Source organism: Rhipicephalus sanguineus, chromosome 3, assembly GCF_013339695.2.
Source record: "Rhipicephalus sanguineus isolate Rsan-2018 chromosome 3, BIME_Rsan_1.4, whole genome shotgun sequence".
Classification (NCBI taxonomy): Eukaryota; Metazoa; Arthropoda; class Arachnida; order Ixodida; family Ixodidae; genus Rhipicephalus; species Rhipicephalus sanguineus.
Window position 1 is genome coordinate 167614820 of NC_051178.1, and position 15989 is coordinate 167630808.

The 15989-nt window shown below is 45.9% G+C and overlaps 1 long non-coding RNA gene across 1 annotated transcript; it reads right to left on the minus strand.

The window, feature by feature from the left end:
• Positions 1 to 2196: 2196 nt before the first annotated feature.
• On the minus strand, positions 2197 to 5704 carry LOC119386070 (uncharacterized). The gene is made up of 2 exons (XR_007415447.1): positions 4810 to 5704; positions 2197 to 2794 (listed from the first exon to the last, which is right to left on the minus strand). It is a non-coding gene; the product is annotated as an uncharacterized LOC119386070 (long non-coding RNA).
• Between the last annotated feature and the right edge of the window lie 10285 nt (positions 5705 to 15989).

Consider the following 15989-nt stretch of genomic DNA (forward strand, 5'->3'; position numbering starts at 1 on the left):
TTGCGGAAGTACTTTCGGTGCCGCATGATAATTGCACTGCGGTCACTGCCACAGTTTTAACGGCTCAGTGTGTACGCAACAATTTGTCCGAGCGAAGAGAAAGCTGACAGCAACGAAAACGCCGTATGCTGCAAACAGCGCGCATTGATTGCGGCTTATTATTAAACTTTCAGAGGTGAAAACAACTTCCGCTCAAGCAACTTTCTTTGTGGTATTACTGTTTGCAGAACAAATTTAAATCACCCGTGGCATTAGAAAAATTTTTGAATTCACCCTAACAGAATGACCATACCTTTATTTGTTTCTTAGTCTCCGCAACACTGGTCAGCCACGGATGGTTGGACTTGGATGCAATGACCGAGCAGGATTTGGTGTGACCACGACCAGCGTTTGCTTCTAGGTTGTGAGACTAGCTGAATGAGTGTTCTCGCATAAAGACGTCACACGTCGCCAGCATATGGCATGCGAATCAACGTCGCCGACGTTGCTAGAGAAGTGTTTTCGCGAAAGGTATACGGTGTTGCATGAAATATGTTAGAGTATACGCTTCGCTGCTGCGTGTTAAGCTTAAATGAACTTCAATGAGGATTCTGCTGATATCCATGCCGTCAGCACTTTTCTGGGGCTTTGTTGTCATTTTGTTTTGCAGTCGTCCCTCTTTTCTATAAGATCTGCAAGGCTGAAACTTTCACTTAGGGTATTTATGGATTTCACCCTAATAGGCACAGAGGTAATCTAGCATAAGAGCTGTATCGTTCTGCGGAATGTAATATGGTTAAAGTGCATGTGGCAGCTTTCTTTCTTTTCGCTTATCCCATTGCAGAAAGACAGACAAACTGCATTTATTCAGCCTCCTCATTTTCGCGCTCTTTCAAGGTTTCTTTATTTATACTTTTTTTGTGAACTTATAGACTCCTCTATTCGAAATTTACAGATGTTCGGTGGTGTAGATACTATCACTCATACACTGAAGTTCCCGTCCGTCATGCTGTCATTGCAAGTTCGGAATGTTCGGAATGCAACCTCAGAAAAAAGCCTAATTTCACTGATATATGTTCTAGTCTACAAGAATAATCCAAGCTTGGTTGATGGTGAGCATGCTGACGTAGAAATTTAGAAGCTCTGCGTTGGTCTACTAGAGGCTGATTACGCAACGTACAATATTTGGTCATTCAAGTTAAATCAATGTGTCCGACGACTTTGACCTTTAGCCTATGTCGCAGACTCGACCCTTTTTTCGGTTACGCAGTGTTCTTTTTTTGTCTTTGTGGATTTCCTCAATATACGACTGATTTTTTTTCACTCATGACACGCAGATATTGGTGGCTGCTTCACTGATCATTGCCGCAGAAGTTATATTATGTTGCAAAGTTGAAAATTTTCATAGTAATCCACCCAACAGCTTTTGAGAAGTTGTGCCGACCATGCATCGAACTAAATATGAAAAAAAGAAAAAAATCAACGTACAAGAATACACCACTTAGAATCGCTGTCCTAAATAGCAAAAGGAAAGAGAAACTGATTATCTTAAGACGTCCATAGGATAATTTATTTCTTTGTTTAGACATAAGAAACTTTCTTTACACTGACATCGCCACCATAATGGCATACTCCTGCAAGTATAGGCCAATACACAGGACGAAGACAACAAAAGGGAGACCAAGCATCTATTACAAGAAACCGCAATCTTTTGTTGGTCGTTTGCGTCGCCTACTTTCCAAGCCGTCAAATATTGCCAGCAACAGAATGGCTTACATCCCACCAAAACTGTATCGGGGATCGGTCAGTAGACAGCTGTTTTCGCCGATTTTTCAGATGCACGAGTACGCGATTGACAATGAGAGCTTCTCGTGGTATAGACTTCCCGTCAGCCTCGTTCATCGTCCCAGCGGCCCGTTGTTGAATCTTTGTTTGGATAGAATAGCTTGCCTGCCTGCATTTGTCGTGTCTTGTATAGCTCCCCGTTCGGTCTTCTGTAGATGGTGTCTATGGGCGTGAACAGGAGAGTAGGCTGAAGGAACCATCCATCTATAATGTTTATCGTTAAAACCGTAAAGCATGTGACTAACCATGATGGACGCGTTTCGATGGGAACGAAACGCAAAAAGAGCCGTGCATGTTTTAAGATTTAGGTGCACTGTCATAACCACCGGGTGGTCAAAATTATCCTGGAGTTCCCTGTAAGCGGGCCAGCAGTCGGGTGATGAACAACGTTTATTGTGGTTGAAACGAAGCAGATATAGGAAAGAATGGTGACGTAGCAGGTCACGTGATTTTAACGAAATGGCTGGTTACGTCAGAGTTACTCAGCCATGCTACATCTCCCTTTTCTTGGGGAAGAAGTTAATTACACAGCTCTTTCTGGTTGTGGGTAGCTGCAGGGCTCCCGGCGTGTCCTTGTGCTTCTACGTAGCTCTTGAGCGGGCTGGGCGTCGTCTAGTCGTTCGGACCCGTCACGAGGACTCTCTTCGGTATGTGTAGGTGCGTCTCGCAGATGCTCGCGAGTACGTCTAATTTCCTGGCCCTCCTCAGTCTAAACCACCACGGAGCGCGGCATCTCAGCTGGCCTGAGAAAGACCGCAGGTGCCCAGGTCCTTTCGTGGGTATCGTATGTAGTCACCCTCTGGCCAGGTGACAGGGGTGGCGGGTTCCTGGAGCGGCGATTGTAGTAGATTCTCTGGCGTTGGTGAATTTCCTGGAGACGGTTATGGACGGCTCGGTTGGGCGCAGTCTCCGGCACCAGGTGGCTTGCGGGTACGGGCAGCAGGGTCCTCGCCTGCCTTCCCATCAGTCTCTGCACCGGGGATTTCAAAATAGAATCTCGCGGTGTATTGCGCCATTCAAGCAAAGCCATGTGGAAATCCGGCGTTTTGAGAGAGCACTTTTTAATAGTCTCTTGGCTTCTTGCACGGCCCTCTCCGTCATACCATTTGAGCGTGGATGATATGGGCTTGACGTTACGTGGGTAATGCCGAGGCTATATAAAAAGTCTTTGAATTCTGTGCTGTTAAATGGCGGCCCATTATCGCTGCACAGTTTAAGCGGTAATCCATGAACCGAAAAAAGTTCTGTGCACCAGGACTTCAGCTGATTAGCAGTGGTATGGCGAAATTCCTTAATCTCAAAAAAGAAGGAATAGAAATCGACAATAATGGCAAACTGTCGGCCCCCCGTAAAAGAAAAGTCCATTCCTAACCGCTTCCTAGGGCAGGTTTGGAACCTCATGGCTCAAAGCGGCATCCTTTGCGTTTCGTGCTGATGCTTTTGGCACATTTTGCAATTTACGGCAAAATTGCTCTATGTGGCTTGCCAGGCAGGGCCAGAACATGACGCTTCGTGCCCGCGCTTTCATTTTGTCGGCTCCGGGATGTGCGACGTGCAAAAGAGCCAATATTTCTGCTTTCATTGAACTTGGTATGATCACCTTGTTGCTGCGGAATAGAAGCCCGTCTTGTGTGTGTATTTCCTCCTGATAAGACCAGTAGGGGTGGATGGCTTCTGCAACCTCGTGCTTGTTGTCAGGCCAACTGGTCAGCGCATATTCCCGCAGCTTGGAGAGAACGGCATCGTTGTTCGTCGCTGCGAGAATAATTTTTAGACGGGGTTCCGAGGCTGAAACAAATTCCAGCACATTTACTTGAAACTGCGCAGCTTCCTCGCACATGCTCACTTTACTCGGGAAACGTGCCAAAGCGTCAGCAAGAAAAAGTTCTTTGCCTGGCTTATACACCAGTTTGATCGGATAGCGCTGCAGGGTCAGCCTCATGCGTTGCAAGCGGAGGGGACACTGATGCAGTGGCTTGCTAAGTATCGGTACTAAAGGCCTGTGGTCGGTCTCTACAATCACTACTGCTTGACCAAAAACAGTCATGAAACTTCGTGCAACCATGCACTATCGCCAGCATTTCCTTCTCGATTTGTGCATAGTTTTGTTGCGCCTCAGTGAGCGACCGGGACGAAAAAGCAATGGGGCGTCCATCTTGCATTAGAACTGCGCCGACTCCTAATTGGCTTGCGTCGACCGAGAGAATGAGAGGCTTTTTGGGGTTGAAGAAAGCCAAAACGGGTGCTTTCGTCAAAGATTGACGCAAGGTCTCAAAACTCTTTTGTTGCGCCTCCGTCCAAACCCATGCAATATCTTTACGTAACAGTGTTCGAAGCGGAGCGGTTACCTCTGACATGTTGGGAATGAATCGCTGCACGTAATTCATCGTGCCAAGAAATACTTACAGTTCTTTCTTGTTCGTCGGTTCCGGCATTCCCAGTATGTCTTGTACCCTCTCCGAATCAAGGCGTAGGGCTTCTGTAGTGAGGATGTGTCCTAGATACCGGACCTCTGGCTGCAGAAACGCACTCTTCATGGGGTTAAGTCGAAGGTTGTGCTGTTGACAACGGGACAACACAAGTTTTAGGCTGCGGTCGTGCTCGTCTTTAGTTCTGCCCCATACTAATATGTCATCCATCACAACCGCCACACAGGACAAGCCTTCCAAAACGCGCTGCATTGCTGCTTGGAAAATTTCGGGGGCCGAAGCTATTCCAAACGGCATTCGAAGGAACCGATAGCGACCATAGGGAGTGCTCATGGTGCAACGTTTGAAGCTCGATTCGCTAAGCCGAATTTGCCAAAACCGTGATGCCGCATCAAGCGTGGCAAAGAATTTTGCACCGGCGAGCCTAGGAGCGACATCATCCAACGTTGGCACGGAGAATGGCTCGATTGAGCGATGTTGGGTCTAGGCAAATTCGAACTTTGTCTCCTTTAATAACGGTAACCATGTGGCTGGACCATTCTGTAGGCTCAGTTACCTTTCTTATGACGCCCTGATCCTCCATACGCTGAAGTTCCGCCCTAGTTTTGTCCTCCAGGGCCACGGGGATTCTCCGAGCCGGTACGATGACACCACGGCGCCGGGCTTGAGTTTTATCCTGTACTCGTAGTCCTTGAGCTCCCCCAGTCCTGTGAAGACATCTGCAAAAGGTTGTGCCGGCGGGTAAAGTTGATCGACATCAATGTGCTGTACCCAGCGGATGAATTCAAGGCGTTCGGCTGCTGAACCGCTCAAAGTCACTGGTACACTTTGCTCTATGATGTAAAATGTTTCGAGGACCACCCTCTCATTGGCTGAAAGCCGCAGGCGCACTTTTGCTTGGGCGGTTGCCTTGTGGCCAAAAAATGCTGTTAGCGCGACTCGGCAAGCCTGCTCTGGTAGATCCGGTAGCTTTGCGACGTCCCTCCTTGAAATGACACAACAATTCGCCCCCGTGTCTAATTTGCAAGGCATTGGTTGTCCTTCATTGTCCACTGTCGCGGTCCAGTGGTCTGTGTTGAGCGTGCTCACCGTAAACGTTTGCAAAAAAAAAAATCGTCGTCGGCGTCTGCGCATAATTCCCGTAGTTCTTTCTTCTTGTGGGGAAAGGATAGCGAAGGCGGTGCCGATTTGCATGCTAGGGCAAAGTGGTTAAGCCCTCCGCACTTATTGCATCTTCTACCGGCGGCGGGGCATCTTTCGCCACGGTGTGCGCGATAGCCGCCGCTGCCGCATGCATCCCCTTTCTTTGCCATTGCGTTAACTGCCGTGTCCTGCGCTGTCTCCGCGGCTTCACAGATTTCAAGAAACTGCTGTTTCCCTTGCTCTTGCGTGCGACAAATCTCGACAGTCTTTTTGTACGAAGGGTTTTCCGCAATCAATTTCTGCTGCAGGTTTTGTCTCGAATACCCAGAATAATACGACTACGCAGCATCCGGTCTTCCATTACACCAAATTCACAGTTTGTGGCTAACATTCGCAGCTCCGTCAGCCACTCATTGAAAGGTTCGCCTTCCCTTTGGTTTCTGGACCCAAATAGAAATTCATGATAGGTCAAGTTTGTCTCCGGTTTGTAGAACTCTTCAAACTTGGCAATTAGGACGTCTACGTTATTTTTGTCCTCTTCAGCCTCAAACGTGAAGGTGCTGTATACCTTCCTTGCCTCTTCGCCAATAATCACTAGCAACGTGGCTGCTTGTACTTCTTTCGCTTGTTTTGTCAACTGGGTAGCAGTGGAAAATAGCGTGAACTCACTCTTCCAAGTTTTCCATGCAGGCCAGGTGTTGCCCGATGTATCCAACGGCTTTGGCGGCGGCAAGATCGTCGACGGCAAAAGGGCTGGCGGCGTGGCCATTTCAGCTCGGCACCGCTGCCACCATGTAAGTGGGCCAGCAGTCGGGTGATGAACAACGTTTATTGCGGTTGAAACGAAGCAGATATAGGAAAGAATGGTGACGTAGCAGGTCACGTGATTTTAACGAAATGGCTGGTTACGTCAGAGTTACTCAGCCATGCTACATTCCCCACGGCAGCATGCTTCGCAAGTATCGTGTTCGCAGCACAATAGGCCTAAATATTTGTATAATTGATGCTCTTTCTTGAATGGTCGTGAATGATTTCATTACTTTCAATGAGCCTTTAGTGTTGTGTGACATTTCATGTCATGGTTTCATATTAAGAAACCTTCTGCGTAAATTACTGTATTTTACGCTAAGCAATGTTTTGGACAAACTTCGCACGCCCAAAATTTTGCATTTGCGATGCGCTGTAATATTGTAATACCCCAAGAAACTAAACGCTTGAAATTTCTGAAAATCAAAATTCCGGATCTCGAAATAAAGTACTGGCTGTTCCAAAAAATTACATGATCCATGATGTTGCAAAGCAGTGCAAAAAATATGGGCAAGTTCATTTATGAAGACAGGTGCAGTATACAAATAGAGAAAACGCGTAATGCTGTTCCTGTCTAAAGATAAGGAAGAAGGAAAGAAAACAGGTATTTGTGAAGCATGCATTAATCCTAAACAGTGCCACAATAATGCATAAACCTAATAGACACGCAATTCTCGCACAGCCGTTTGAGAAACCCTATCTCTTTCAAATCCATCAAACGAAAAGGCAAAGTTCTTGTGAGGGCTTTATCGAATCGTACACATCGGCAAGACATAAGTGATAAACCACTTGAGTGCAAGTTTCAGGCTCGTTTTTTATTTTATTGGCTGCGACGATCGTAAACTCGAGCCACGGCAAAGCCGAATGCGCCTTGTGCCTCTGTCCATAAATATCAAGGCGGTGACTGTGCTGACATTTGCCTTAGAAATGCTGGACGTTTCCGTCCTTTCCCAACAATATTGTAAAACGTCCGTGCGACAACCACCGAAGGCCACGCTATTTATCTTTCATTGCTGTGTGAATACGAAGCAACCAGGATACTCTTGTGCTTGCGTACATATTCACGCTTACGTGTTGTTCTGGCTCATTTCAAAAAAAAAAAAAAGAAACAGCCTCTCGTCGTACTCTTTAAGGAAATTGTTTCTTCTCAGCAATGTTTACGTCTGTTGCATTTCATTGTCCTCCATAGCCTTGTGATACGGACCCCATTGTTCGCGTGAATAACGATGTATTTTCTAAATTACTGTCGTGCCTGATGTCCGACCCAATACGTATGAATATGTTATCGGCGCTAGTACTTCCGGCTTTATATCATCACTATGTGTTTATCTTGACATTTCTTGAAGAAACCTCGAACAGAGGTCATGTCTTTTGATTAGCTTGGCTTGTCTTTTGTCATTATATTTTTCGGTTTGATTATTTCTTGCGGCGCAGTCATTTGTGGTGGGCACGACGAATTCCGCCTTTTCCGGCCCACCAGTCATTCCCTCGGTGTCACTCCATTTTATCGCTGTAGCATGCTATTGTTGTTCCAATCATTACTTTGACCTTGTTTCCCAAAACATGTCTTCTTGTCTTTTCGGTTTGCTTGACTGCTCTGTTCTCGCTCCTTTCCTTGTCGTCACGTACTCAGGCGCACGCGAGAACAACAAAGCTTTATTATCGTGAAAATGCTCGGTATGAATCGCTGTTCAGACCAGACAATGTTGCAGTTATACACTCTTCCTACGCAAACTTTCTCATCGGTATAGTAAGAAAAAATATCCTGTCGCATAAAGAAAAAAAAATCAAGGCTGCTTTCTATGCAATCACATGTGTTACCATATAAACGGTGAATGGTGGTGTCCAGGCTTACGTGTTTACTCATATACTATTAGTACGGCTTTGCCTTGAAAAATATTGCCTAGTGTCAGCAAAATGAGCGCTAAAGTCGGGTAGTGCTGGCTAACGTTGGCTGAATACTGAGTTGTATTCATTAGCACTGCTTATACTGGCTATTACGGGCTAATTAAGACTACATTGTTGCTAATGAAGGCTTGTTACAGTTAAATAATCGCTAGTGCTGGCAAATCTTGGCCAAGGTCGGCTAACCTAGGCTACGGCCTACTACAACAGCAACGTTGTCATCATTATTCCTTCAATGATGCTCCCGCCTATACTTATGCAACAATGTTATTTGATTCTACCTGAATATGTTTCTTCAATAAAGTAGTCTACATGCTCTTGTTTAGTCAATAGTCTAAGCTGTGAAAAATTGCGTTTTGGAGCTTCTTTTAGTTACTAGTAGCTTCCAGTTTCCCGGAACAGTGATTGTGTTAGTTCACAAGGCCTTCAAATTGATTTTTAAATGTATTTTGTTAGTAATCTTGACGAGGAAACATAACAGAAAAGCAACCAAGATATCTAATGTCAGGGTATTCTTTGCACGATATTCTGCTCGAAAATACCGGTACACGCAGCTTCTTTCGGATATCGACAAAAGCTAACATGCTGTATGGCGTACGAAGCGTACAAAGTTAAGCCGTGCTTAAAAGTCCTTACTCCTTACTTCCCGGGCTGTAATAAATTGGTCGATTTCATTGCTACCTTTTCGACACGTTGCCAGTTACTGCTGCCGCTACTCTTTCACAAGCCACTCCGCGCTCCGTGGGCAAAAAAGACTACACTTTTGTACTTCGCAACGGGGAGAATGCGCAGCCGCGGAGGGACCTAAACGTTTTACCACAAAATAACAGGCAAAATGCAATTTGTGCTGTGCTACCGTGGCTGATCAAGCCGAGTGGAAAGATGAAACTTCTTCCCATCGCAAAAAAAAAGGATAATCAAACGTGAGAATGGCAACCGCTTCATGCTCCTGACCCATAAATACGAGTTCAGCAATTTCTGTGATTTACGAGAAGATCTACGTATTCCCAGAGCAATGAACTCGAACGGTTCTGCCCACTTGTCTCGCTGCACCTGACGGCACAGGGAAAATAAACCAGCTACCGCTTCCGCAAATTAGATTAGCGTGAAGCTTCGGTGCATTTATAGTCCGCTGTACAGGCACTCTTCCTTGACGCCTTGAGGACTACGAATGTACAGCTTCAAAAAATATAAAAAATAAAAAGGAGGATACACGGTAAATTTTATTTGTACCGGTATTTTCGAGCAGAATATCGTGCAAAGAATACCCTGACATTAGATATCTTGGTTGCTTTTCTGTTATGTTTCCTCGTCAAGATTACTAACAAAATACATTTAAAAATCAATTTGAAGGCCTTGTGAACTAACACAATCACTGTTCCGGGAAACGGGAAGCTACTGGTAACTAAAAGAAGCTCCAAAACGCAATTTTTCACAGCTTAGACTATTGACTAAACAAGAGCATGTAGACTACTTTATTGAAGAAACATATTCAGGTAGAATCAAATAACATTGTTGCATAAGTATAGGCGGGAGCATCATTGAAGGAATAATGATAACAACGTTGCTGTTGTAGTAGGCCGTAGCCTAGGTTAGCCGACCTTGGCCAAGATTTGCCAGCACTAGCGATTATTTAACTGTAACAAGCCTTCATTAGCAACAATGTAGTCTTAATTAGCCCGTAATAGCCAGTATAAGCAGTGCTAATGAATACAACTCAGTATTCAGCCAACGTTAGCCAGCACTACCCGACTTTAGCGCTCATTTTGCTGACACTAGGCAATATTTTTCAAAGCAAAGCCGTACTAATAGTATATGAGTAAACACGTAAGCCTGGACACCACCATTCACCGTTTATATGGTAACACATGTGATTGCATAGAAAGCAGCCTTGATTTTTTTTCTTTATGCGACAGGATATTTTTTCTTACTATACCGATGAGAAAGTTTGCGTAGGAAGAGTGTATAACTGCAACGTTGTCTGGTATGAACAGCGATTCATACCGAGCATTTTCACGATAATAAAGCTTTGTTGTTCTCGCGTGCGCCTGAGTACGTGACGACAAGGAAAGCAGCGAGAACAGAGCAGTCAAGCAAACCGAAAAGACAAGAAGACATGTTTTGGGAAACAAGGTCAAAGAAATGATTGGAACAACAATAGCATGCTACAGCGATAAAATGGAGTGACACCGAGGGAATGACTGGTGGGCCGGAAAAGGCGGAATTCGTCGTGCCCACCACAAATGACTGCGCCGCAAGAAATAATCAAACCGAAAAATATAATGACAAAAGACAAGCCAAGCTAATCAAAAGACATGACCTCTGTTCGAGGTTTCTTCAAGAAATGTCAAGATAAACACATAGTGATGATATAAAGCCGGAAGTACTAGCGCCGATAACATATTCATACGTATTGGGTCGGACATCAGGCACGACAGTAATTTAGAAAATACATCGTTATTCACATGAACAATGGGGTCCGTATCACAAGGCTATGGAGGACAATGAAATGCAACAGACGTAAACATTGCTGAGAAGAAAGAATTTCCTTAAAGAGTACGACGAGAGGCTGTTTCTTTTTTTTTTGGAAATGAGCCAGAACAACACGTAAGCGTGAATATGTACGCAAGCACAAGAGTATCCTGGTTGCTTCGTATTCACACAGCAATGAAAGATAAATAGCGTGGCCTTCGGTGGTTGTCGCACGGACGTTTTACAATATTGTTGGGAAAGGACGGAAACGTCCAGCATTTCTAAGGCAAATGTCAGCACAGTCACCGCCTTGATATTTATGGACAGAGGCACAAGGCGCATTCGGCTTTGCCGTGGCTCGAGTTTACGATCGTCCCAGCCAATAAAATAAAAAAACAAGCCTGAAACTTGCACTCAAGTGGTTTATGACTTATGTCTTGCCGATGTGTACGATTCGATAAAGCCCTCACAAGAACTTTGCCTTTTCGTTTGATGGATTTGAAAGAGATAGGGTTTCTCAAACGGCTGTGCGAGAATTGCGTGTCTATTAGGTTTATGCATTATTGTGGCACTGTTTAGGATTAATGCATGCTTCACAAATACCTGTTTTCTTTCCTTCTTCCTTATCTTTAGACAGGAACAGCATTACGCGTTTTCTCTATTTGTATACTGCACCTGTCTTCATAAATGAACTTGCCCATATTTTTTGCACTGCTTTGCAACATCATGGATCATGTAATTTTTTGGAACAGCCAGTACTTTATTTCGAGATCCGGAATTTTGATTTTCAGAAATTTCAAGCGTTTAGTTTCTTGGGGTATTACAATATTACAGCGCATCGCAAATGCAAAATTTTGGGCGTGCGAAGTTTGTCCAAAACATTGCTTAGCGTAAAACACAGTAATTTACGCAGAAGGTTTCTTAATATGAAACCATGACATGAAATGTCACACAACACTAAAGGCTCATTGAAAGTAATGAAATCGTTCACGACCATTCAAGAAAGAGCATCAATTATACAAATATTTAGGCCTATTGTGCTGCGAACACGATACTTGCGAAGCATGCTGCCGTGGGGAATGTAGCATGGCTGAGTAACTCTGACGTAACCAGCCATTTCGTTAAAATCACGTGACCTGCTACGTCACCATTCTTTCCTATATCTGCTTCGTTTCAACCGCAATAAACGTTTTTCATCACCCGACTGCTGGCCCACTTACATGGTGGCAGCGGTGCCGAGCTGAAATGGCCACGCCGCCAGCCCTTTTGCCGTCGACGATCTTGCCGCCGCCAAAGCCGTTGGATACATCGGGCAACACCTGGCTTGCATGGAAAACTTGGAAGAGTGAGTTCACGCTATTTTCCACTGCTACCCAGTTGACAAAACAAGCGAAAGAAGTACAAGCAGCCACGTTGCTAGTGATTATTGGCGAAGAGGCAAGGAAGGTATACAGCACCTTCACGTTTGAGGCTGAAGAGGACAAAAATAACGTAGACGTCCTAATTGCCAAGTTTGAAGAGTTCTACAAACCGGAGACAAACTTGACCTATCATGAATTTCTATTTGGGTCCAGAAACCAAGGGGAAGGCGAACCTTTCAATGAGTGGCTGACGGAGCTACGAATGTTAGCCACAAACTGTGAATTTGGTGTAATGGAAGACCGGATGCTGCGTAGTCGTATTATTCTAGGTATTCGAGACAAAACCTGCAGCAGAAATTGATTGCGGAAAACCCTTCGTACAAAACGACTGTCGAGATTTGTCGCACGCAAGAGCAAGGGAAACAGCAGTTTCTTGAAATCTGTGAAGCCGCGGAGACAGCGCAGGACACGGCAGTTAACGCAATGGCAAAGAAAGGGGATGCATGCGGCAGCGGCGGCTATCGCGCACACCGTGGCGAAAGATGCCCCGCCACCGGTAGAAGATGCAATAAGTGCGGAGGGCTTAACCACTTTGCCCTAGCATGCAAATCGGCACCGCCTTCGCTATCCTTTCCCCACAAGAAGAAAGAACTACGGGAATTATGCGCAGACGTCGACGACGATTTTTTTTTTGCAAACGTTTACGGTGAGCACGCTCAACACAGACCACTGGACCGCGACAGTGGACAATGAAGGACAACCAATGCCTTGCAAATTAGACACGGGGGCGAATTGTTGTGTCATTTCAAGGAGGGACGTCGCAAAGCTACCGGATCTACCAGAGCAGGCTTGCCGAGTCGCGCTAACAGCATTTTTTGGCCACAAGGCAACCGCCCAAGCAAACGTGCGCCTGCGGCTTTCAGCCAATGAGCGGCTTTCAGCCGGCTTTCAGTCTTCTATAACCTATAACGCGTCCTTGCAAGTGGAGCACACCATGAATTCACTGAGGTTGCTGTTGCTCGTCCCAAACTCTTGTTGGAGCACGCCACGCGGGTTCATCGCCAGGCCACGCAGCAGCACGTGGCTTCATCGCACATCTGCAGAATCTCGTTCTCCGACGCCATCACGTGACTGCTGAGTGAGTGTAAGGGGGAGAGGACACAGCGTCTTACCCTGCCCCTTACACAGGCCCGAAGGCGCTAGCGCGTGCCAGCGCGTTCTGACTAGGATACAACGCGTTAGTTCATCGCACGTCTGCACAATCTCGTTCCCCGACGCCATCACATGATTGCTGAGAGAGTGTAAGGGTACCCAGCCCCTTACACAGGCCCGCACGCGCAAGCGCGTGCAAGCACACATGGTTTCCTTTAGTGGGAAATGGTGTAATTTTCTTGAAAACGGCGCCTTTGCGCCGTCGCCATAGCGCCGTTGCGAAGGGGAGTGCGACGGAGCGAGCGCGCGCTTCATTATATACGAGCGCACAGCTGCGCCGCAGAGAGAGAACGGCAGAGAAGAACGAGAGAGAAGAAACGAAACGGAGGCTAGCGCTAACACCACCTGCGGCGGAGGAGGAGGAGGGGGAGAGTTGGCGCATGCGCAGTAGGGGAGCGGTCGGACGCCAATGGAGCATGGAGTAAATGGAGAGACGGACACCGCCCCGAGAAAAAGCTGCTTCGCATCTAAAACAGCTCTCTGATGCTCGCCTGGCTGTCGCACCGCGTTCCCCGCTCGCCCTGTGAGAAGTACCGGCGAGGCTAAGGGGAAGACAGGACGCGCCTCGCGTTTCTCGTCGCATTTCACGACCCTTTGAAGGAGTGCATATCGAGTATCAGTGTTTATTGATGTGCTTGCTGATGCCATCGGCGCGGGATTCACCATATGCAGTATCCACGTATATGTTAAGAACTTCAGCTACCGCAAGGGTTAAATCATGATCATGGGCGTTAGTCGTCGGTACGGAGATATGCCACTAGGCGTCAACGTGAGTGCGATGCGTCCACAACAAGCGGTACTATATCTGCCAAACAACTGTAGACATTGCACAAGCTCTCATATACCAATGCACTATCACGGCACACTATAAACAATCAACTGCTTCTGTGACGACAGGTTTCACTTACGCGTTATACCGATTCCTATGACGGGGGGATCAGCCGTTTTTTTGACAGTCACAGACCCAACAAACGCAGCACAGGAAGGAAAGAAAGAGAAACCTTTCGACATGGTCCACTGATATCTAGTGAACTTTCTTTAGGGCCTTTATTTACTCAACGGCCGCAATTGCTTGCCCATTGCGGGAACACACAACGGATCTCAGTGGGCATAGTTAATGGTTGTCTTCTCACTCATTCAACATTCCGTACTTAGAACGTTTAATTTTATTTGTTTTTATAGCTTTAATTGCTATCTGCCCCCTTTCGTATTATCCACACGATTACTGACAGCAACAAGCGCTTCAAGCAAGTGCATTGCTACGCTCGAACATATTACACAAAGATGACAAAGGTCTAGTGGTTAAGGTGCTCGACTGCTGACCCGAAGGTGGCGGGATCGAATCCCGGCCGCGGCGGCCGCATTTTCGGTGGAGGCGAAAATGCTTCAGGCCCGCGTGCTTAGATTTAGGTGCACCTTAAAGAAGCTCAGGTGGTCGAAATATTCGGAGCCCTCCACGACGGCGTCTCTCATAATCATATCGTGGTTTTGCAACCTTAAACTCCAATTATTATTATTATTATTATTATTATTATTATTATTATTATTATTATTATTATTATTATTATTATTATTATTGTTGTACAGAGATGACAATGGCAAATGATAAGTGACATTCAGCACTCATAAAAAGAACGCGTATGTCACTCTCGGCTTTTTTTTTTTGTCGAATGACCAAGACGCCCGGCCCTAGCAAAAACAAACAATATTTCAGAAACGGCGTGCTTTTTCTTTTTAATTCGACATTTTTTCTCCTTTTAATGACAGTGATTTTTCAAACTAGCTACTTCTCTTGTACGCCAGTCTGATGCAAAGAACTACGTAGTATGCTTTCAATGGCGAGCCTCTGTTGTTTCGTTTTGTTTCGCTGCCATGGGAAACAGCTGCAAAAAAACGCGCTGCTTCACTGCTTGTGATTCGTGCATATAAAGTGTTTTGTCATTCCGGTCGAGCTTTCGCGATATTTTTTCTGCTTCGATCCGGACGTAAAGACGGCGCCTTAGCGAAAAGTACCGCATTAACAAAAGGGTAGGCAGAAAATGGGGTGAGGGGGGAAGGGAAGGGCTGACCTTCAGACCATGCGAATTCGCTCTCCGGCACCACTTTCGAAATTGAATTTTCGTGTTGAACGCCATCAAAGAGAAACGGCGTGGCCGAGTCAAGCGAACAAAACGGCCGGATGATACAGAAGGCCGCTGTGGGAGCTAAGCGTGTTCATGCACACAAACAAGGGATAGAAAGCTGACAGGGATGAAGTGCAACCGCAGCCTCCTTCGGGCCTTTTTGTTTCTTGTCGTTGTTTTAGTGAAGTTTTCGAAACGCAGTTCATAGGGACAAGTTTACACATATACACTTGGAAACCTAAGTGCATGCTCGAAACAGAGGCGCAGCTGCCTGTATTTGGCGTGGACGGAATGGCGTGGGCTTTCAGAAACGTATGGCAAAAAACTGTCCGTGTTATGCAGAAATCAAGAAAAAAAAATACGGCAGATCCCACGCACTGTTGGAATTGATGTAATGCCAAGCAGCCGGCAGAGAGCTGCTACATCGCCTTGTTTGTCTTGGAGACAAGTAGACAAGTGAAGTCAATCATGCCATGACATCTAGTTCACTATATATCGCATGTTTGACATGCATGCATGCATGTACAATCCGGCATATGACATGCTAATGAAACGTATATTCTGGAATATATGACCTGTCATTTATGTTCATGACGCACTAGTGTCATGCCGTACAAATTTTGGTATATATCCAGTTAACAAAACGGCCGGAAGCTCATCATGACAGTGTCATGTGAATCATGCCGTACATGACATGCATGTCATGATATTCA